This window comes from Papilio polytes, unplaced genomic scaffold, assembly GCF_000836215.1.
Source record: "Papilio polytes unplaced genomic scaffold, Ppol_1.0 DF824024.1, whole genome shotgun sequence".
In the NCBI taxonomy this organism is placed as follows: Eukaryota; Metazoa; Arthropoda; class Insecta; order Lepidoptera; family Papilionidae; genus Papilio; species Papilio polytes.
The window spans coordinates 593,850-616,915 of record NW_013525180.1 but is presented as its reverse complement, the minus strand read 5'-3'; the positions used below and the strand labels follow the sequence as shown (position 1 = coordinate 616,915).

At 32.7% G+C, this 23,066-nt stretch overlaps 1 protein-coding gene across 1 annotated transcript in view; it reads right to left on the bottom strand.

Moving 5' to 3' along the window:
- The window catches only part of LOC106100912 (Down syndrome cell adhesion molecule-like protein Dscam2), a 49,660-nt gene extending 27,005 nt beyond the window's left edge, over positions 1-22,655 (bottom strand). Inside the window, exons 1-3 of the mRNA XM_013279976.1 lie at positions 22,635-22,655; positions 6,351-6,444; positions 215-264 (exon numbers count right to left, since the gene is read on the bottom strand). The gene's annotated coding sequence lies outside the window, so the exon portion shown is untranslated. The remainder of the gene's footprint in view (positions 1-214; positions 265-6,350; positions 6,445-22,634) is intronic.
- Positions 22,656-23,066: the final 411 nt, after the last annotated feature.

Sequence of the window (23,066 nt, the reverse complement as noted above, 5' to 3'; positions counted from 1 at the left end):
TACAAAGCACATTCAAGCAAAAAAAAGAGACATTTCAAACATCAGATAAAGTTGTCTATGGAGCAACTTGATTCAGCCCAATGTGCGACGTTTCTAAATGTTTTTTGAGTTGTCTGCTTTTATTATTACTAAAAATTTACCGACAAATACAATACGAGTATACTTGCAATGAATATTGTCTAATTAACATAATTCTTTAAAAAGTTATACTTACTGGAGTCGTCAAAATTTCTTTTACTGAAGTTATCATCCAACCAAAGACACCTGTAAAAAAATAATTCATTTAGATATTTTTTACACATAACTATAGTAATTGTCTATATGTTAATACTAGGTAAATTTAACATGAAAACTTGAGAATTTAAACAAACAGACTACCCGTTAATTCCAAAAGAATCAACGAAAGAACGAAAGAAATAAAACAAAAACGTAATACGGATTCAATAGGAAGCAAAAACCAATATATTTGCAGGGAATTGGATTTTTAATTAAAAGTAAGATCGTATGTACAGCGTAATCAGTTAATTTTGAAATTAACAACATTAATGAGGTAAATCGTTGCTGCTATCCAATTTAAAATCGAAAACCTAATTTTATTGCGGCTTTGCTGTAATCGTTCGGAAACCTTTTCATTTGTGGTATTCGTAAATCTTTACTGAGATAAATATTTGTTACAGTATGATAATATGGCATTCAAAAAATAAAAGACTGATTTTTATATAAGAATGAATAAAACACTTAGAATGTGTTATTTAGAGCTTTCGCACACATTTGACCAAACTATCGCACAATAGTACAGTCGCGCTGTGATTCCTATGAGCTTATAGAGGTACGCACACTATTCGATTTTTAGTTATGCAAATAAACTGTTGAATGGCCTGCGAAACAATCGACAATCGCACAACAAATGTGCGATAGTTTAGTCAAAGAGTATCGCCCGCTATTAACTATATGTATAAGACGAAACAGACATTTTTTTATGTAAATCTTTCTGTTCTTATGTTTAAAACATAATATACCAGGGTATCATAAATCGATAGCTCCACAATTCAGTCCCTATCAAAGTGTTACTTTAAGAAAAAAGGCTCGAGTACACTTAACATACAATACATCAGACAATGGGGCTGTAGTGACACGCTTTTAGCAAACCATACTCAAGCAAACTCCTTGATGTAACCACCCTGTCCCATAAAGACATTGTTCGCACTCAAGCGAACATTTTATAGATATTGAACCTTATTTTACCGTATATTTTAAAAAATTAAAGAAGACATTGTTTAGAAATATTTGACAAAAAAAATCATTAAAAGTAATCTAAATTAAATGAAAAAGGGGGGATAAAAAGCGAACCAATATTTAGAATTAAAATGACTCGCATTTATTACATTATATTTTAATTCTTTAGACAAAAAGATGAAATAAAGCGTGATATAAACTTTTATGTAAATTTCCATAGTATTAGTCTGATGTAACCCACGCCATATTGCGGAAAAATATGGAACTACTCGTACATTAGAAAGTGATGTAATAGAGAAGCCGATTGAAGCGTCCCCTATAATTTTTATTCTTGGTTAGCTTAATAACAAAAATACATAAAGGTATACGAGTAAAGAGAATAAAATGTAACATAGCAAATTTATTCCATTCCGTCGAGTAGAAGTTCCATTTTATATTATTATAATAAAACCTACCAAAGTGTGTGCGGAAATATAAAATGATACAAAGATGCAAACGTTACGAGCTTTCATTTTCAGGATTGCATTATTTTACATACAATGAATTCGCTTGCTGAATTCGCAAAACTACGACACGGGGATAAATGACTGAAAATTCTGAAACTGAGTTTGTGCAAATTAGTGTAAAAGTGTGTTGAAACATCGGAATGCAAGTATAAACTTTTATTTCTGATTATTCCAATAGTATAAACGTTCCATTTTTTTAATTTATTTTTGTATCTATATACATATATAATATTGGAGTGTCTGTAATATCAAAAGAAAAATTCCACATATCGGGAAGAAGATGTATTTGCGTTGCTAATAACGAAAATTGCATTTAAAAAAATTTTGTCTGTCCGTCCGCAAACCGTGTTTGTTCCGCGTAACCACCGAAACAGCTGGGCCGATTTCGATGTGACTTTCACTGAAGGGTAACTGATACAGACGGGTATATTATAGACTACTTTTTTTAATTCTGCGCTGTTTAAATGGAGTAACGGGTGGTCCAAATTTGCGCTAAACTAGTTTGCTGGCGACAGCTCGTACTATAATAAAAATATTCCATTTTTTATTTATTCAACTAAAACATATCAAACATTCGATTCGATCATATTCGATGTTTTGCCTCAGGCACGCTTAAAAAAAACTACGAATTAATTGAAGTCAAGTTTAAACGGATATTTATCACCAAGTTATAAGAAGACACTTAATACATCTAACTTAATATGACGTAGAATACCATGCACTAAGTAATTAACTTAGTCATTAATAACTAATATTCATTCTTCCGCCTTATATTTATGAGCACTTACTAGCTTGAGCTTTATTGCTTATTTTAACGAGGCTGTATACACCGCTGAATACGACATACTAAACGACCACGTACAGCAACACATTTACTTATTACTAACTTATTGTTAATAACATATTTAAAAAAAAATGAAACAAAATCTTACCAAACATTAAATTTTTATATAAAACGGTATAGAATTGTTCCAATTTCTATAACATCTATTGTGATTATATAACAGAAGGCGTTTCTTTCCAACAAACAGTACTTTTCATAAACCAGAAAGTGTTAAGATTGAATGTGGATGGCTACAAAGGAAGAGGAAGACCGAAGAAAGTATGGATGGATTGTGTGAAAGAGGATATGCTTAAGAAAGGAGTGAATTCAGATATGACGGCTGATAGAGATGTATGGAAGAGCAGCACATACTGTGCCGACCCTCCATAAGGGATAAGGGCAAGTGGATGATGATGATGTTACTTTCCAATCAATTAAATCTGAATTTAAAATCATATGTATGTTAAAACCATCTAAAACTAGCATAGTATTTATTTATCAAAAATAGTTCACTAAATTACAATCATAAAGTAACCTTTATACCAATACCTAGACAGGCTCGCTGTTGTCGAAATTTGAAAAATGTATTTTTTACCGAATCTTTTTAACGTATGTTGTGGCTGAGCTCCCGGCATCAAAAATGTACACCAAAGATATTGGAAGCTTTTGTGTCGGACTCGATGATAGATGGTAGAGGGCGTGTGATCGCTAACTTACACCGATATATCACACACCGCCGCAAATATTTTTATAATAACCCTCTCGCTGCTCTAGCTGCGGTTATGTTAAAATTCTATACACGTTTACTAAAGACGATACTGATTCGTTCCGAGTTTCCAATATAAAGTTTCATTTAAAGTTTTTAAATCTAGTGAGAATAAATACGTTGTAAATTTTGTTTCATCTGTCAGGAACAGAATGCACAGTGTTGGTCTAGAAAAATATATTGGATAAAAGTAGATTTTTGTAATATAAGGAAAGGGCAGTTTTCCTATAATACAAATCTCATTGATCAGATTCCTTTTAAAATGGTACAGATAAATATAGAACTAGTACATTTAAGATTCACCAGAATGTCTTCTAAAAGTTTTAATTTAAACGTTGTCCAAAATAGAAGAATGAATGACAACGGTATTTACTCATATAAGTATAGTTAATACTATAAAATTCAGTGTAATTAAAATTAACGTAACAATGAGGAATACGAAGCATGTTTAAACAAACATCATCAATAGTTTGCGACATACAAACATTAAATTGGTCAAAGGTACGATTTGTGTATTTTAGCTGTATTTGTAAACGTCTAAACAATAAATATACTGATTAAATCAATATGTAAGCCTTTAATAATTGTATAAATTCAATTTAATTTTCTTAAGCGTATTAGATGAACGTATTACAAAGTTTGCCATTATTAAAAAATCTTTACTTATGCAATATAATTGTACAACACAAAAAGTTATTGGTTTAAATATTCTATAAGAAATCGAAAATATATTTGAAAACCTGGTTACCATAACATTTACGGATTTATTGACTAAAATTTGAAACAAAAGTTAGTTAACTTTTTAAAATGCTTTCAAAGTTCAGTGATCATTTGGGAAACTTGTATTCTTGACACCGTGGCTCTAAAAAACGGGTGCTCTTTCCAAACTACTGGCGTAGGTTTTTGAGCCAGGACGTCCCTCGACCTACACTCCGCTTTCCGTGAATCAAATAACCAGTTTACAATTAATTAATCTAAATAAAACACATAAAATGCCGTGTATAAAGTACTATACTATATTATGAACGTAATAAAACAAACGGCAAACAAAAATGAAATTTGCATCCCATTCGAGCAACGTTTACACAATGTAGAGCTGCATTTACTCGACGTACGTTGTGTTAGCGTATTTACTCAACGCGCGTTGTATCGAGCCACGCGTCACATTTCGACGCGTATGTTCCAAGCAACCTTATCTATGTTTATCCGTAAATAGCAGCTGAATTAACCGTATTATCGAGCCATTATGATCCGAGCGAGGATATGTATTTTCCAAAACTATACAAACTAGCGTAACACACACAGAAAAATGAATTGCAATCATAATCATACTAATATTATAAATGCGAAAGTTTTGATGGATGGATGGATGTTTGTTAGAGTTTGTAGCCTAAACAGCTAAACGGATTTCGATGAAATTTGGTATGGATGCAGAGGATAGTCTGGAAGAACACAAAAACTACTCGCTTTTGTTTTTTTTAATCCCACGCGAACGGAGTCGCGGGCGAAAGCTAGTAATATTATAAATGCGAAAGTTTAGATGGATGGATGGAGGTTTATAAGAGTTTGTAGCATAAACGAGCGAATTTTGATAAAACTTGGTATAGATGTAGAGGATAATCTGGAAGAACATATAGGCTATTTACTTTTGTTTTTGTTAATAACATGCAGACAGAGTCACGGGCGAAAGCTTGTAATGCACATAAACAGGAAAACGTATAGTGAATGTTTGTATTTTAAATGATTAATCGTTTTCGGAGCATCGATTTTCACTTACATATTCAATTTGCAATAAATTCAAACAGCAACTTGTTTTCGCGACAGTACGAATGGGGATTTCGTTCCAATTGATATTAATTCCGATAAACTCAATATGGAATTTACTATTTTGGTTGCTTTGTATTGTGATAAGAACAGTATTTAATTTCGATCGAGATTGTAATTACATAAAAAAAAAATTGTTCAATAAGACTAATTTTGCTAGTCAACGATTTCAACTTTTTTGAAAATACTAAATGCCGCACTCACAGTCTTTAAATATTTGAGAAATGTCTCCCTTAGTGACCAATAGTTAAGAGCAAGGATATCCAATCACGTCGTCGAGGATTTGAATCCCGCTATTGACTATTGTTATACAAAAAATCCAAGCTTTGCGCTTAGTTGGAATGGTACAAAAGTGTTAATAAATTAACAAAAATATGCTATCATTTAAAAAATTAAGCAGCAGATACTAGCCTCTGAATTATGCATGTCTAAAAAGTTGACAGGCGAGGAACTACATGAAAACACCAATGTAACCATTGCTTTTCCAAACAATGTAATGAAAATGTTACAAATAGTCGAATGTAATTTTCATAAAGAATTCACTGTATATTTCATATCAAATGAAATTCCTCATAAACTGTCAAGAATCCATCAACGAATACAGACGTAGGATAATCCTATAAATATGAAACGCATTATGTATAGTGTGATACCATTTTATACCTTATTGCTTACACAATATAGGTTATTATCTAATGCGGCGTATTAATGTAAGGTGTGATGGCCTGGTGTAGACATATTCGTTTACCGTTAACGCTTTTCCCAAATTGTTTTTACACGTCTTGTAAATGGATATCTTTGTGTTGGAATATCTTGATAAAATAACTCTTTAAGACATATATATTACAAATAAGAGTGATTGACTTGATCTTATCTTGTAGTCTATGTAATCATCTACGGCGTAGACCTTTTGTAGACGTTATTGTAGAATGAAGTGTTGTCCATAGTTAAGTTTTCCTTCCGAATTAACTACAAAATGTTCAAATCTTTTGTTGTTATGTAAACACATAATAAAACTCCGATCGATTGATTACGCACATTCGAAATGTCTACAAACTTTCAGGAACGCAAAACCATTACGCTGCGACAAAAACAGAACATCGGCTTCCGGGCATTTATCTCCCACGAAGAGGTATAAAGGGCATAAATAAAGCAAAACCTATAAGGCTTTAAAGCAACAATGAAAAATACGAACCGTTTTACGTGGAGTGGAGAGTGGGGGCTGGGCAACGTGGCGGTCGCGGGGGGCGCCCCCTGCCGGGAACAATGCCGCCCCGCCGGGAGCACTGCTGCAGAAACAAAAAAAACACATGAACAACCGCTCCAATTATTGACGTGGGCATGAGATGAGAACCTCGAGTTACACGCCTGTGTGTGCATCCTTTTAACTACGTACTACCCGCACTGTGTCGACTTTTTGCACCAGCAAATTGAAACTAACACGATTCTTTTTTTTTCGCCCCCGCTTACTCTTTTTGTTTTGCGCCAGTACTTGTTCGTTGTCATTGTGTGTCGCAAAAAACTAAACAGTCGCGTAGAGATAAAAATGTTAAGGCATTCTCCCTTTTCTGCTTCAGTTATGAACATTCCTGACTAAAGTTGAAATATGTTAGAGTGCTCTATGTGTCCAAATAGTTTTTGCAATATATGCACGTCTATTCACTATCAAAGTATAACTTGAATAGTATGGTGCGAACGACGAAGCTGGAAATTATGGTATTTCATTTTTAGCTGCAATAGTATGAGAACATGAACGATTGTTGAATTTACTTTCCGATTTCATTTATAACTCTTTAACCAAATTGTTGACATCAAAAGGAACTTCTGAAAGTATTTTCTAACATCTATACGATTTATTCACTATTGTTTGTCATTCCAAAAGATAATATTTCATAAAGTCAGCATTGTCATTTTAACAACTTTACATTTGATAATTTTTTAATAAGTTTTTAACTTTGGAAGATTGATAAGTTTGTAGTCTCTACGGGAGCTCGTCACTGCGAGATGTAAAGATTTACGCAGATTGGCGGTAGATTGATGGATTGAAGCGGCTTTGTATTGCTTTGTAAACGTGATATAAAGACAATATTCAATAGCTACACAAACGCTAACTATAGATTGCTTCTAATTTATGTGCTATAAATATGAATATATCATTACTTGTTAAGTTTCATTTATCCTCTGGTGCATTGATAATACTTTTACTAGCTTAGTCTTGCGCTGGTATTTTAACAAATGGTAAGATCAGAGTAAGTTAGTGGCAATAAAAGTTTGTGTCAAAGATTACGTATCATCATCATCTCCCCCTGCCTTATCCAACTCCCGTAGGCGTGGCGCACCGGGTTCTCCTCGCGTCCTCCAAATAACTCTATCCTCTGTCATCTCAGTCATCACTCCCTTCATGATCATGTCATTTTACGCAATCCATCCATCTCTTTCTAGGTCTACCTCTACCGATGTACCCCTCCATATTCATAACTAACGTCCGTCTTGTTACATGCGATTCATCCTTTCTCATAACATGCTCATACCACTCTAACCTTTTACTCATTATTTTCTCAACCACTGGGGCTACTCTCAAACTTCATCTAATATACTAATTTCATAATGTAATAAAAGAATTTTTGCATTAAGCAATAAACTCAGTAACATACAAATATGCGAGGTTCGATCAAACAAGTCTATATTGGCTTTTGTTAATATGCATTCCAGCAGCGCTTGTACGCAGAATATTCCGGATGCAAATCCACACACAAGTGATGTATAACGCCGTACTGACTTTCTACGGAATACAATCTCGTAATTAACTATTTCATTAACGCCGATTATCGGAAATCGAAATATGTTAGCACTATTGAGTAATTGGGACGAATTAATAAAATGTTAATAGGTCAATCGAGTATTTTAGGCGCTGGACCACAACTGACATTCATTCCACTAATGCTTGAAGCATTTAACAAAAGAGTTCGTACTGCACCAAATGTCAAAGAATATGGAGTATGATGTACAAATGTATCTTACATTACCTACAGGCATTTTATCATCGATTCTTTGATAACTACCGGAAATAATTTAATAAAAAATGCTTAAAAGGGATACCGACGTAAGCCATAGACAGCAGCACTTTGCAGTACTCATTTGTATGAAACCAATTCCGATACACAACTGCAACTTTTTGAATTTGGAATTACCGCGCAGTAGAGTTTCGAATACTTAGACTGCTCATGACAGAGTACTGGTACCATTGTTAAAAGAAAAAAACCCTTAAATATCAGGAATCTCTAGGATTTTACTGATTCATTTCGTACATTGTACAAAGCACGTACAATTCAAAGCAGGATGCAGACATTCGTAAAAATAGAGAAATCTGTGCACAGTTCATTACGTAGGGGAATTTCTTTTCGAGCTTATCGTTCGTATCTCCGCTTGACTCGCAATAAATCCGTATTGGATGCGAAAATCCTCTATACAGAGGCACGTAAGGATACCAATGAAATCCCTTTGCATTGAATTCTGACTTTAATTACAGAACACCGGGTTTTTTTCGATAAGAATCTGATCAAATGAATAGAAAGAACTAAAGATATGATTCTATTAATGTTAGATTATGGTAAATTAAAATGCTGAGGTACTCATTTTATGAACGTAAGGAAATTAATAAAAATGTATAATAAAAAGAACTGATAACAAAAAAACAGTAACATACGCATCGTCGCTTTTACGTACTTCTTCAGAATCCATTCTCAAAGCGAGTCTACAAATATAAATTGAAAACCTCTTATTCAGTGCAACTAATCTATACAATAGTAAAATAATAATAAAGCGTAAACACACACTTCTTTGTTGTCTAAGATGTCAGCAATTACAGCATATTTTTAAACAATAATTTTTTTTAATAAAAATGCCTACATTAGTGTCACGCTTTAGGCTACATATTTTGAGGACATTAAACTTAGGGGGTAAATATTTTGGATAAAAACCCTAATGTGGGAAAGAGACTATAAGTTGCTGCCAACATCAAGGAAGCAAAGTTGTCATCATGTGATGTCATTTTGACATTTGTAATTTGACAAATGTAAACAATAAAATAATATTTTGATAATTCCATACGGATGAAATCGCACGGGAACAGCTAGTTTCTTATAAAATTGTGTTATTTAAATATTTGCTTATGTAAAATTTTTTGATCAATACAAATATGTATTTCGTCCCCCATGTCAACGTGTTTACAGTCGCAAAGAGTTCGTTGAGAGCGTCCTTTTTCTATTTTCCATATAGTAATGGACGAATACAGAAATCGATTTCCGGCCTCAAGTTATGTCAAAGTTTTCTCGTTTAAGGAATGTATTTTACGACATATTCATCGTTCCTTTGCTTACTTTTTTTGTAGTGACATTGTTTTTCTTTGAGGTTGCAAGTTAATTGCTGGTAAGGTTTTCTTGGCTATTAGGCCATTTAACGCGACAACTATATTTCAACATGCTAATTATCTTGTAGTATAACATATCCCGGTATCTGAATCTATACTTATCTGTACTTAATATTATAAAGAGGAAAAATTTGGATTTTTGGATTTTTGTATGTTTTCGATTCACGTAAAAACTATAGGGCCGATGTCAAAAATTCTTTTACCATTATCAAAGTAATCTGTTAGTAACATAGGATACATATATTTTTTTAATTTCGCGCGTTTGACGTCGCGGGCAACATCTAGTACTTTATATTTCTGTGTTTTTTTACTACCATACATCCGCACACGTATATTAACAATGCCCTGCCAATTCTTGTACCACTGTTGTTTTAAAAACATTGTTGTGTCGAATATATGCATATAAATATGTACAAATATGTATTCCACATGAGCGGGGACAACGAGCGAAAAAACGAACGACGAAATCCATTGGAAATCGGAGTGAGGGTGGCGAGTGGGCCGGGGGTGCGAGCCGCAGCCGGCAGGGGGCGCTACATCCGCCGGATATACAGTCTGCCCGGGATGCGGTACCTCCTCAACATATTTCTTACTCATGTGTGAAAGTGACTTTAGTTGTATGGGACGTACAGTAACACAAAATTACTGGCGATTTTCTCTGCATTCACAAATGAAGATTTATTTAGCATTTAAATAAGAATATCTTTGCAATAAGAATGTCTTTATTGCTCACTAATGTTAATTACATAAATCAGTGTTGCCTTGACGACTTAACTAGGATTCCTGTTTTTAAGTAGCCAAGGACTTTCCTTATAAAGTGATACATTTTTGGTGAGAGACAAAATGAAAATTAACCATTATATATTAATTTTAACAAACAATATTGATGAGAAATTATTTTATGATTACATGACTGTTATTTTTTTAAAGCAGTTACGTAGTAATTAGTTTATAGGGGGTTTAGGTTAACACTTTTAGTGCCACTAAACTGTCTTATGTACACTTTGATACGTGGGAATAGTAGCATTTTACGTGTTAAAACACACAGTAAAATCTGGGTAAACATTTTCAGCATACACCGATAACGCGTAAACACTAGGTCGTCCTATATTCCGATAAAAGCGATCGTTGAACAAGCTCGTGAACTTTTTACCCTCGCTCGCAAACATTGTAAAGTTTAATTTCTTTATTTTCAGCGATAATTGGCGTAATGCAGAACAATTGCACCGGCGGGAACGAGAAAACGGAACAAGTGCCACTTCGCTTATTGTCTTGAATCGAGGTTAGCGTTATACCTTTTATTTTCTTAACAACTTTGATAAAAAAATCAAGTTTCTATTCAGTAAAAGAAAATAACAAAAATGTTACGAGTAATAAAGGTACAAAATTCTTAATCAAGATTTATGCGCAGAGTCGATTTTTATATTAGTTATATCAGATACTTTCTAGTCACCTAATTCAGACATGCCACATGGACATTTCATACGGAAGTAGCATATTTATGCCGTCAAAATTTCAAGACAAATGAAGCTAATACGAAAACATATTTGTTGAATATAACAGTGTTAACAATGTTCATGCTTTATTTCATGTTGACCAAATCCGAAATACACAAGAAAGCCCCTACTACATGTCTCGAAAATGTCCATTGTGTGTTTTCACATAATTTAAAGGATGACTGACGTTTTTGTACAAAAGTTTGTACAAAGTAACAAGTGCGTTTTGGACAAATTTGTTTCAACGGTGGAAATCCGTAAATCTGTCGTGCACACGTTTGATATTGATTTGAAACCTTTACCCGAGTGTTTTGTAATCTATGAGCCAAATAAATGAGACTGCACGTCGGTAAATCAACCGAGCCTTAGCTTAGCGTAAAGCCTCAAATGACAGCGACGGATACAACGTTAGTACTGCGAAATTTCAAATTAAACTAGATGAGAATTTTCTGCAATAATGTATATTTGGCGAAGCGAAAGCGAAATTTAAAAAAAAAACATAAACACATGTATAATTTTATTTAATTGGTTTAAAATTAAAGAAATTAATTAATAATAAACACTTAAGCCCAACTTAGTGAACAATTTGTAAAATGCTTTGCGTTAAAATGGCAAGACCTTAAAGTATCAGTGAATATAATAACCGAGTTTTAAGTGTTTCCACTCGGCGGGAAGTGCTGCAAACTGTGTCGCTACTCGCTACGCTGTACGGGCGACCTCTAGTGGCGCATTTTTGTCCTGCAATATTTACACACACGTATGCAGTTTTGAAAGACAAATTGAAATTGTTCTACGTTTATTGCGCTTAATATTTACCTGACAAACATAGAAACATTGTTACGCTGCTGTAGTTTGTAAGTTTTAACTACAAAGTTCACGCAATTTTTTTATAACTTTAATCTTTCTTCTGACGAGTATAAATGCGAGAGTTTAAATGATTTGGTCTTATTACTTTTGTTTTTTTTTTAATTTCACGCTGACGTATTCGCGGGCAAAAGCTAATTATTTAATAACTAGCTTTTGCCCGCGACTCCGTCCGCGTGGAATTTAAAAAAAACTAACTCTAACAAACATCCATCTAAACTTTCGCATGTATAATTTTAGTATGATATGTACTGCACTCAGTTGGTTGCTTTTTAAGTACCATCTTTGAATTACCAACAATTTTTTTCAGCTTGAATGACAACACTCGAAGATTTTATATAAATTAGTATGGAGTCAATTACATTTAAACATTTTCGCAGTCCGCATGCATTTTAGGAAAGAGGGACTTCCATATGCAGTGGAAACGAGGTTAAGAGATGAGGTCAAGAGTCAGGAGTAAGTCGGCGCTGATTTTAAAACAGGCTGCCGACGCGACGTGTGTCGGAATTCTGCCATGACTATGTAATACACTCTTTTACATGCAAATTAGTAGCGCTGTGTAGTTGGTTAGTTATGCATACTCGTAAGTTCGGAAAAGATTTTTAATAAGAGTTTAATACAGCGAAAATATGAACATGTATTTCACACTTAAAATGTAACAGAAAATATATGATGTTTATTTTTTTAGTCTCTTCGATTAAAATGCTTTCATATTTGTATAAAAAAATATTTACTTTCATCTACCAGAGGTCGTCGTTATTTTCCATTACACGGCACATCGAGCCCTTTTCTTTGATTTCTTTCATTGGTTTCCGATAACCGAAAATAGCATGAAATCTCTAAAATATAATTTTCCCAATAAGAAATGTTGTGTAATAATGCTAAATAATAAAATAAATTTAAATGATAATGTGATTTTATTTACAGAAATATTAATCTAGTACCTAATTTCTATAATTATCGTAATACGACAAATATAAAAATGAAGTATCTTTTTATTCCAGACACGAACAGGCCGACTACTAAACGAAAATTAAAAGAATTTAGTCTTACCCATAAATGAAAAAAACATATCTAAAATGTTTAAATGCTAACAATTACAAAGCTTTCGTCATTCATCGTTCATTCAAACCTTAAAGAAATGACTATCATTCTGATTATAGCGTCCTTACAAAAAAGGGGTAACATGTCTTTATTGTCGATAAAACCCCTTTTAACTCTTTCAACTGACACTGACCTTATCTCGTGATACTTTTTTTCCTTAAATATTAATCATACTTCATTCTAATATTATAAATGTGAGAGTTTGGATGGGTGGATGGATGGATGGATGTTTGTTAGAGTTTGTAGCTTAAACAGCTAAGAGAATCTGGATGAAACTTGGCATAGAAGTAGAACATAGTCTGGAAGAAGCTAGAAGCTACTTACTATTGCTTTTTCAATTAATTTAAAATATTTTTTTTTAAATTAATTCCACGCGAACTAAGTCGCGAGCAAAAGCTAGTCCAAAACATTTTATTCCAATATGACATAAGAATAATTAAATTAACTCTTTAATTGTTGTTCTATTTAAATCTTGTTCCCTGTAACGATTCTATATGAAGGTAAAATCTAACGTGTATAAAATAGGATGATTTTCTTTCTTACATTACCTTCATCGCCTTAACAGTGTTGATAATTTACCTTTTGATATAATGCTAAATTACAACAGTAATACGGCAAACTGGGTCAGTAATCAAATCGGTTCACTGACTTAGAAAATTGAAAAGAGTAATATCTCACGAAACAAAAACCTCCCCAATCACGTGTTTACATCCAGTATCAGATATACTCAATTTCTAGTGGAATCCGGTAATGCGATGCGAATGGCACGGTTTGATAAGGAAAAACGGGTAAATAAGGAATCGTGAGGCGACCGGGACCGGAAAAGGTCAGGCGGTGATGGAGGTGGGGGAGTCGGCCGGATATACTGTCGTTTGGTTTGCCCGCTGTGTTGCCGGGAGCTAAGAATCTGCCACCTCGTACAAATAGCTTTCTAAACATACCTATACAACTAAACAATAACTGTTGTATTCACATAAACAGTTGCTTAGGGTACAACTAAGTGATTGTATAATGTCTCAGTGTGGCAGTAACTAAAGAGAAAGTTCCTTATTGCAATATTAAATTCATTCCTCCGACACCTATTGTTGTGCTCACTAATAACACGAAAGAAATGACTCGGTCCCAACAAACGAGTTTGATTCGAACGACGCAGTCAAAGGAGCTTACCTCGGTACAAAAAAGTGCAGAAAGAAAAGAAAGGAATAAAAAATTCACAGAAACACGCGGAGGTCGGAGTTTTTCCTGTCACCGGGCACAAACAATGCCTCCATTGTAGCGCCGCGACCCCTCCTCTGCCGTCCCACCCCGGCCCCGCGGCGACCTCTGCTTCGGAACAGTGGAGGAAACGAGCATCTTTTGTTTCCATCCCCTCGCCCCCGCGTTAACGAGACTTTTGAACCCGTGGTCATCTGTTTACATCACGCCGACTGGAAGAAAGGACTTCCGATTATTCGTTTCCCGGTATTCACTTTAGCGGTTTCATGAAAATCGATTACATTTTATTAAAATCAATTTCATAAAACAATTTTACATTTTAATCTCAAACAAGAAATCTTACTACTTTATAAAAAACTGTACTTGTTTAAAAAAACTATTTCCATTTACAATGAGTGCAACGGTAACCATTGTTTTTTTCTAATGCGCTTCACATTGTATTCAACCTGTTCCATTGCTAAACCATTATACCAGATATTGTTTTTTTTTTTAATATAAATCCATACCGCAGAAGTTATTTAGCGTATCTCCGGTTATTGTAGCGTGAATACACTTAATGGCATGAGTAATTAAAATATTAACATTCCGATCTATAGTTTGTCTAAATAAGATAGATTAGTTTGATAAATAACGCATATGAAGTATCGAATTCAATTTGTATGAAGGCAAATGCCGTACTTAATAGACAGGTATCGTAGAGACGAAACACACACGCATAGAGAACAATTATGAACTATCAATATTCGGTTTAAATAAAATTTATCGAACTTAACTAAAACTATTATTTTCTATTAACTAATTTAGAGGATAATCATAGTATTGGATATAGTGTAGAGAATTTATCGATGACAGTAATACTAGCGAAATCTAATTCGATTACGTATGGCTGTAGTAATAATAAATATTTATTTACTCTCATTATTTGTAATGGTTCTGCAGGTCATTATTAATTTTGGAAAACAGTGTGATGTTTTTTAATTCATAAGTTATAACTATGAATCTATCGATTCCAATTTTTATGATAATAAAAATCGAAAATATTCATGCCTGCTTTTACACAATCCATCCCTACTAAATTGTCAAACTAATCTATCTTATTTAGACAAACTATAATTGGGAAACAATATGTGACGTCACAGCTCTTCTTGTTACATTTGTGTATTCAAAATTCTCTTTAGATTTAAATAACATTATATTTAAACAGTTCTACAGAACAATAAAACATATGCGGAACAAACACGAGAAGAAATATATTCATTGTATTTTTATTCAGTCTTGAGAAATGGTATTGCAATGTATGTTTCGAGTTAAATTTACGGTTCGCTTGTAGTTTATAGAGCCGGCAACAATGCTCACATTTTGCCATTAAGAATACGTTTCGAGTACAATATCTACTAATAATGCTTAACAAGGAAACATTTTTTTAAGTTAACATTGTATTACATACTAGCTGGTGCAAGCGACTTCGCCCGCGTGAAATTCAAAAATGTAGTTATTCAATGTTACTCCAATGTTATTCACAGTTAAATTACCTTTCTAACGGTGAGAGAATTTTTAAAATCGGCCCAGTAGTTATTGAGTTATTTCAATACATACAAAAATACAAATCTTTCCTCTTTATAATAGTATATATTTTAAAAAAGAATATTGACACTTTGAAATACTTTTGAAAAATATGTACGATGAGATAGCTCAAGGCAAAAACGGTTACATTCGAACCTACAACCTCCCCATTCAGAGTCATTAACTATAAAGCTACTGATGTTCTCAGAAGACATATACGAGTAGTGTAGTCCGGTATGGTAGGTAACTAGAACAGGAATTATAAGAAAAAAAAAACATTTGGACGAGCAAATAAAATCACTGGTTACAACAAACAGCCGCCCAAATTGCAAACAAAATCTAAATCAGCTCTTCAAACAATGTTCGAAGATAAATGTTTTTAGCCAAAATCCCGAATCATCTGAATCAAACGTACCAAGAAATGTATAAAAAGTTTTCATTCCGCACATCAATAATGTATGGGGAACCTTTCTACAAGTTACAATTTCAAATGAATAAAGGTTTAAGGTTGGGCAGGTAATGTGCTTACCAAAGGACGGGGGAATAACTTTGATAATATAGAAATGGACTAGACAAAGAGTCGCTGTATACAAACTCTACCAAATTTCGTAATTGGAAAGGTGAATAGACAATCAGACATTTGCATATTAGGTAAAGCGTCTTTATGAACTCGTCATCTATTTTTCCGATGGATTAGTCTAATCAGCAATCTATCCATTGCTTTTAGGTGTACCATTAACGGTGTACTTCTCGTAGCGCCAAAGCAAATAAGCTACTTTTGAACTTATTGTTCTATAGAGAAATACGCGAGCTTGACAGATCCTGTCACTTAAAAGTCTAAGAGGAATAATAATTTGGATTTTTTCCATTCCTCCTGTCGCTCATTTAGATATGAAAATAACGGTTGGAAGCTCGACGACGTGCTCAGGAGTTATCTTTTATTCATACGGAGTACAGTACTGACACTTTAGAGTTGTGCCATCACGGCACAAATGTTTGATCCAACTTTCTCTCAGTTGGCACATTCGTTGGGCGTTGATATTAAAAATTCTTTTGTTTAAGAAACTATGTATAATGGCCTGGATTTAAATCCGAAACATTAAATATTAAAGTCTTCATTTTGAAATGGACAGACAGAAGAATATTTTGTCTACGCGTACATCATTTTTATTACGAGGGTCTGATGTAAAAATTCTTCGTACACATTTTCGTAGGCCTTGTGTTATTTGTGTGTTACATTTAAAAATAATTTCAAAATCCCATTAAATTACTTTCCATATTTATTTGGTTATACTTATTTGTACTGATTTGAATTTATATAGCAAAATATGTAAAGTTTTTACCATCGAAATATTTAATACTTGACACAATTTCATCTGATTCTAATTGGCAATAGAGTAGTGGAGTAGGATCGAATATTTGAATAAACCAAATCGAATTTTGTCGATCAAAAATGCAATTTATCACTTCATATCGCTCGAAAAACTTGAGCAGTTCTTGCATAACCTTTAAATTAAAAAAAAAATATTAAAATAGAATTAAGATTTACTTTTCTATAGCTCGCTTATAAAATACACAGTTACTATGATCATTCATTAGTTTTCTTTTACTGGAAACGTTATACAGTCGAAATAAAAAACGTAATTTCTACACTATAACTGGGGAGCGTCTTAAAACTGTTATATGAGTAACATAGAAATTTTTGCAACTATTTTTATTGCTCGTACAAATTCGATTCTCTCAATGTCGGGGTAAATTGCATTTGTTACACTTAGCTAAGTGTATATAGCAATAATTTTTGCCACATGAATTTTGTGTGCGATACGCTGTGCTACCTTTATTGAATTACCTATTTACCTGAGACATAACCGTGATGATAGCGTGAGAGAAATATTCACACAATATGCTTTTATTATATTAGACAGTTATATTTTCGGTTGTTACTTGCTTATGCTCGCAACTTCGTCCGTGTGGAATTAAAAAAATTGTAGCCTATAATCTAATTATCTTTTATGAAAGCTATCTTAATCTTACTAATGTTATAAATTGAAGTTTCGATTAACGTTTGTTAGTTTGCTGTCTAAATGGCTGAACGGTCTGGAAGAACACATGTAGTTCTTACTTTTGTTTTAAACCACGGGGAAGAAGTGAGCGAAAGCTAGTTCTCAATAAATAAGGACATTAAATTTTCGCATTCGATTGATCATAATGACTTTCATTTTACGATGAAAGATTTCAAATTTCATTTTCACAAACGACGTAATAGACTAGGAGTTACGAAATCATTTCTGACGTCTTCTTACACTTACATTTTTTTTCATAATAAAGGACGATAACATTGAACAAAGTCATTAAGAATGAGAAAATGAAAACATTTCTTTACTTTTTTTTAGAAGCGCCAATAGCCTAATGGTTTGGTGTACAGTCTACCGATATTGAGGTCTAGGGTTCGAATCCCGCCATTCGACTATCGTGACCATATCCTAGCACAAGCCTAGAGCTTAGTTGGAATGGTTAAAGGAAATATTAGTAAATTAACAGAAAACTACTAATACTTTTTCTTAAAGAAAAAACCTAACTAACTAAAATACACTAGAATTTAATAGAGATTTCTGTATTCGTATATTGAAATTTTATATATTGTTTTAATAAAAAAAAAACTATAAATTAGATCATCACAATAATAATTAATTTTAAAGTTTAAAGATAACATTTTTGGGTCTTATTTTGTTTGACAAGTTTTTCTATATTTAATCTGTTAGATGAATAGCCAAAAAACTAAAACTAAAACTAAAACTAAAACTAAAACTTTTCCAGGTGCTAACGTAACCCAAACTATTACGACAAAAAAGTTCGTAGTTATAAAAATTGTGTATTAAAAAGTACTATTTTGCCCTATTCATTGTAAACTATAAAGCTATATTAATTCTTTCATAAATTTCACTAACAATGGTAGTAATTAAACAATGTATTGAACATTTCAATCGTTGATTACATTTCAATAAAATTACCAATTGAAATACACGAATTTATTTACCGTATTTAAGTTACCGGTAACAAAGGCTGTATTTTGCTGAATATTGTGTTTAGTAAACAGTTATTATCTTTCCATTAGGGAGCGGGGATCCACTGTTCCACCAACTTGAACGTAATAGATGAATAAACGCCTACAACGAGTAGTCGACACTGGAAGCGACATTAAGCACTTCATTTATATCAAGCGTTTTCTGACTTTAATTAAAAAGAACGCTGCTACTGAAATTTGTGAAAAAGAATTATTTTACATTTAGTAACTAACTGTTGCTCTCGACTTCGTTCACGTGCAATTAAAAAATAAGAAATACAGCTTATGTCAATCAGCAATAACGTAGTTTTTTAACGGTGCAAAAATTTTTGAAATCGGCTCAGTAGTTTTGAGGTATTTCAATATATACAAAACAACAAATCTTTCATCATAATAACAAGTATTAAGTATAGATTAATGTTATCTTTCTAAATTTGTCACTAGAATCTGTGAATTATAAATTATTTATTAGATCCAAGAGAGTAAATAAGCCCTGAATAGACGTCCGTTTTCACACAATGTCCGCTGACGAATGTTTCAATAGCCAACGTCCCTTGTACTTGAATTTCAAAAGTTACAGTGGCCCAGATATTTCTATATTTATAAGCATAAAGTTATTGAATTAGAATAAGCAAAAGGATTGTACTTAGATTTAAGCAAACGTGTTGGGTCTAGCTTTGGTAACCTTTATTGGTTTACTAATTTGAATAATTTGTTTAGTTTCATTCATAGTGTAATGATGACAGTTAACTTGAAATCTAGGTTTTATCAGTAAGATAAAATATTAACTTAAAAAAAATGCCTAAATTAATACGGTAAAAATGTTGCCGTATTCAATATCTTTATATCAATGACGGTCTGGTTCGGATCGTTGAAAATTATAAGTAAACGTATTGAACCGTATTTATTATATACATATTTATTATACCTATAAATTACTATGTGTAAAATAAAAGCTTTTACAATACAAATGAAACAGTTAAAATAATTTAAAGAAATAGAAAATATTCGAGTAAAAGGTACAAGATGTACAAAAACTTATAATAAAGTTATTTTAAAATTTTTTAGACAATAAACACTTTCGCATATGATAAGAGTTAAAACTCACGTAAGTGTTTATTTTCACTAGCTAACATCCCAAAGACATTGTGGAATTTCATTTTTAGCACATTTCTACCACGATGATCAATTATTTCTATAGAAACATTCTACATATAGCAAGGTACAGACCGGGCGTGCGCTAAAGACTGGAAAAAATAGCAAATTAGTTAAATGGCTTTCGAAACATGTAATGCCTGCTCTCGTCTAGTCGTTATTTCAAGCGTCGCCGCCAGCTGGCGAGATGCGAAGCGAAAAAACAAATGAACAAATAATAGGGGAACAATTTTTGCGGAAAAAAGGCACGCGTGTGCTCCCCGACGTCTAATTTGTCACAGACTAGTAAATTTATTTTGTTACCTTATCGTAAAAAAATCAAGGAAATAATACACATTTATATCTCCTTATAATAAAGCTAAAATTTATCTAGTTATATTTAACAGAGTGTCTATTGTATATTCTTCTGTAATTAATAAGAAAATTATTAAAACTAAAAAAAAAAACAATTTTTATGTCTGTAACGAGTTCTGATCTAATTTCAGACAGACCAAAAATTCATATAAGCAAGACGTTTATTTTTCTATATATCAAATCTATGGTCATTTTAAAGATATAATGTAACTATATTTAACATCACCTAATAAATAAACGTAGTACTAAACGAAATATTCCATATTAATTAACAAGTATTAACAAATAATAAATTCATATACAGTGTTTGTTTTTAATTAGAGCCGCGGCTGACTTAAATACTTAATTAAGCAAGTTAGCAATAGCGTTGTATTCCCTTTATACCATTTGGTCTTAGGTCCCCAGTGCAAAGCTCTGATTGAATCCTACAAAGCGACCAACCTTTGCCGCCATGTTTACTCAAGTAACAGTAACATTACAAGAATGTATGGAAGTGACTTAGGATGTCGTAACCGGTTGACATTTAATACTCTGATCAGTGCTGTGATAAAATAAAATAGGAAATCATATATGTAAATAGCTAACTTGTTTCAAAATTAACGTACGAATACATGTTATAAAAAAAAAACATTTTTTTACCAATAATGTATGGACATAACACAGGAGTATCGCTTATAGCTTCTTAGTCGAATGTTTTCCTAACTTTATTCATAATAAACAGCCGTTTATAAAAATGGATAATATGATTTATTTTTTTAGAGATAAGTTAATCAGAAAAATATACAAAGTAGTTAATAGTTTTTACATTAATGTTGCTTCTAGTTTCCACTTCTTCAATGTTTCGAGGAGACAGCAAACAGCTCGTAGCGCCCCGCAGCGGGTGACTTGATCAACATCGCCTTTGGCGGACTATCGGAGAATCTTCTCCGATTTCTTTTTTTTATTTCCGCTACGATAATACTGAGTCAAAAGTATTAAATTTATTCCAACGAGTGTAGGAAATTTAATCTACTTTTAAATTGAGGCAAGCGAGAAACTATGAGTTATTTAAAATAGTGCTATGAAATGTGTTCATCCAGTCCATATAAATCTTATTAGTTAAATAAGTAAATAAATTATTAAAAAAAAACAAACAAAAGTTTGGATATATGGATAAGTTAATAGAAAAATAGAGTTTTGTCTGAATATCGAATATATGATATAGGCTACTTAACAAGTTTTTCTTTCATTCCTCAGAAAGTCACGGGCAAAAGCTAGTAGTAAAACTAAACGCATAATACCTTTGACTAACAGAATGTCTTCAAGTCGATTTTGAGCAGGACATATGACGGAAGAAAGCCGAGATGCCGTCGTTTGCGGAAGATATATGATTATGTCGTACGTGTTACCGCAAACACGGAGACACAAGTTCCGACAGCGCTTATCTGATGTTACAATACGATAGGTAATAAGATTCTACATAACGAATATTTCAATACATCGCTGAGTCTGTATAAGGTGACGAACGACCAAATGGCAACCGGAATTCGCCATAATAATGAAGCGACCGCTGCCTACAGACGACCGCATTTGTAAATGCGTTGCCTATTAACCAATAGGAGAAAGGACGAACAGAAAGAGGACATTTCCTTAGATATTTTTTTTTATACGAGATAGGGGCAAAGCGGCTGGCACACAGAGGTGGTCAACGACGCCCATAGACATCATCAACACCAGAGGAACATATCTTCACGTTATTAAACTTAGGAGGTAAATAAATTGGATAAAACCCCAATGTGGGAAAGGGACCATAAACTACAAGCTGCCAACATCAAGGAAGTAATATTGCCATGGTTTATCATTAACATTTGCAATTGATAATTTGAAAAATGTAAACAATAAAATAAAATTTTCATAATTTCATGCGGATGAAGCCGCACGGGAACAGCACTATATTATAAATTCCGATACTTTACTAAAAACTAATCAGACGTTTATTGCTTCACATCACAATGAACTATATTATTTTAGTTAAAACTTAATGTAATTTAACGAAACAATAACATTTAACCGGAAATTCCTAAACATCATGTCCTAAGCACACAACACTTGTAGAACAAATAAAAGTTTATTCGTTAAAATTCAGACCCTTGAAATTAGGAAAGGATTTGAAAAAAAGTACTTTTGGTTAATCTTAGTTAAGCATACTTTTTAATAGAATGTCTTTCCAAAAACTATGGTTAACGTTGGACTTACCTAATATAAGGACGAATATTGGAGGCCACATTTCCAATGAACCTGTAACAAAATAAATAAAATTTAAACAATGCTGTTAATTCCAATGTCGCATATTTTATTAAACAACTAATTGATGTTGATTTTGAATCATTTATGAAACATATTTTTTACTATTATTTCTTCATTAACGGTATTATTTGAGTCGCCATTTTTTTAGATTGATAAATCTGTTATTATTATTAAGTTAACTTATTACTTAGTTAAGTTAATAAAAAGGTCTTTTTATTATTTATTTCACATTCTTTGAATTAAAAAACTAAATCCGAAAGAATAGTATCACACAAAGGTAATTCAATTTATATTTCGATATTTGAGTTCAAAGTTTGTCGCTACTTATTGAATAGGCTTCATTAGAAGCAATTGAAAGACCTTTTGCGTTATTGAATATAT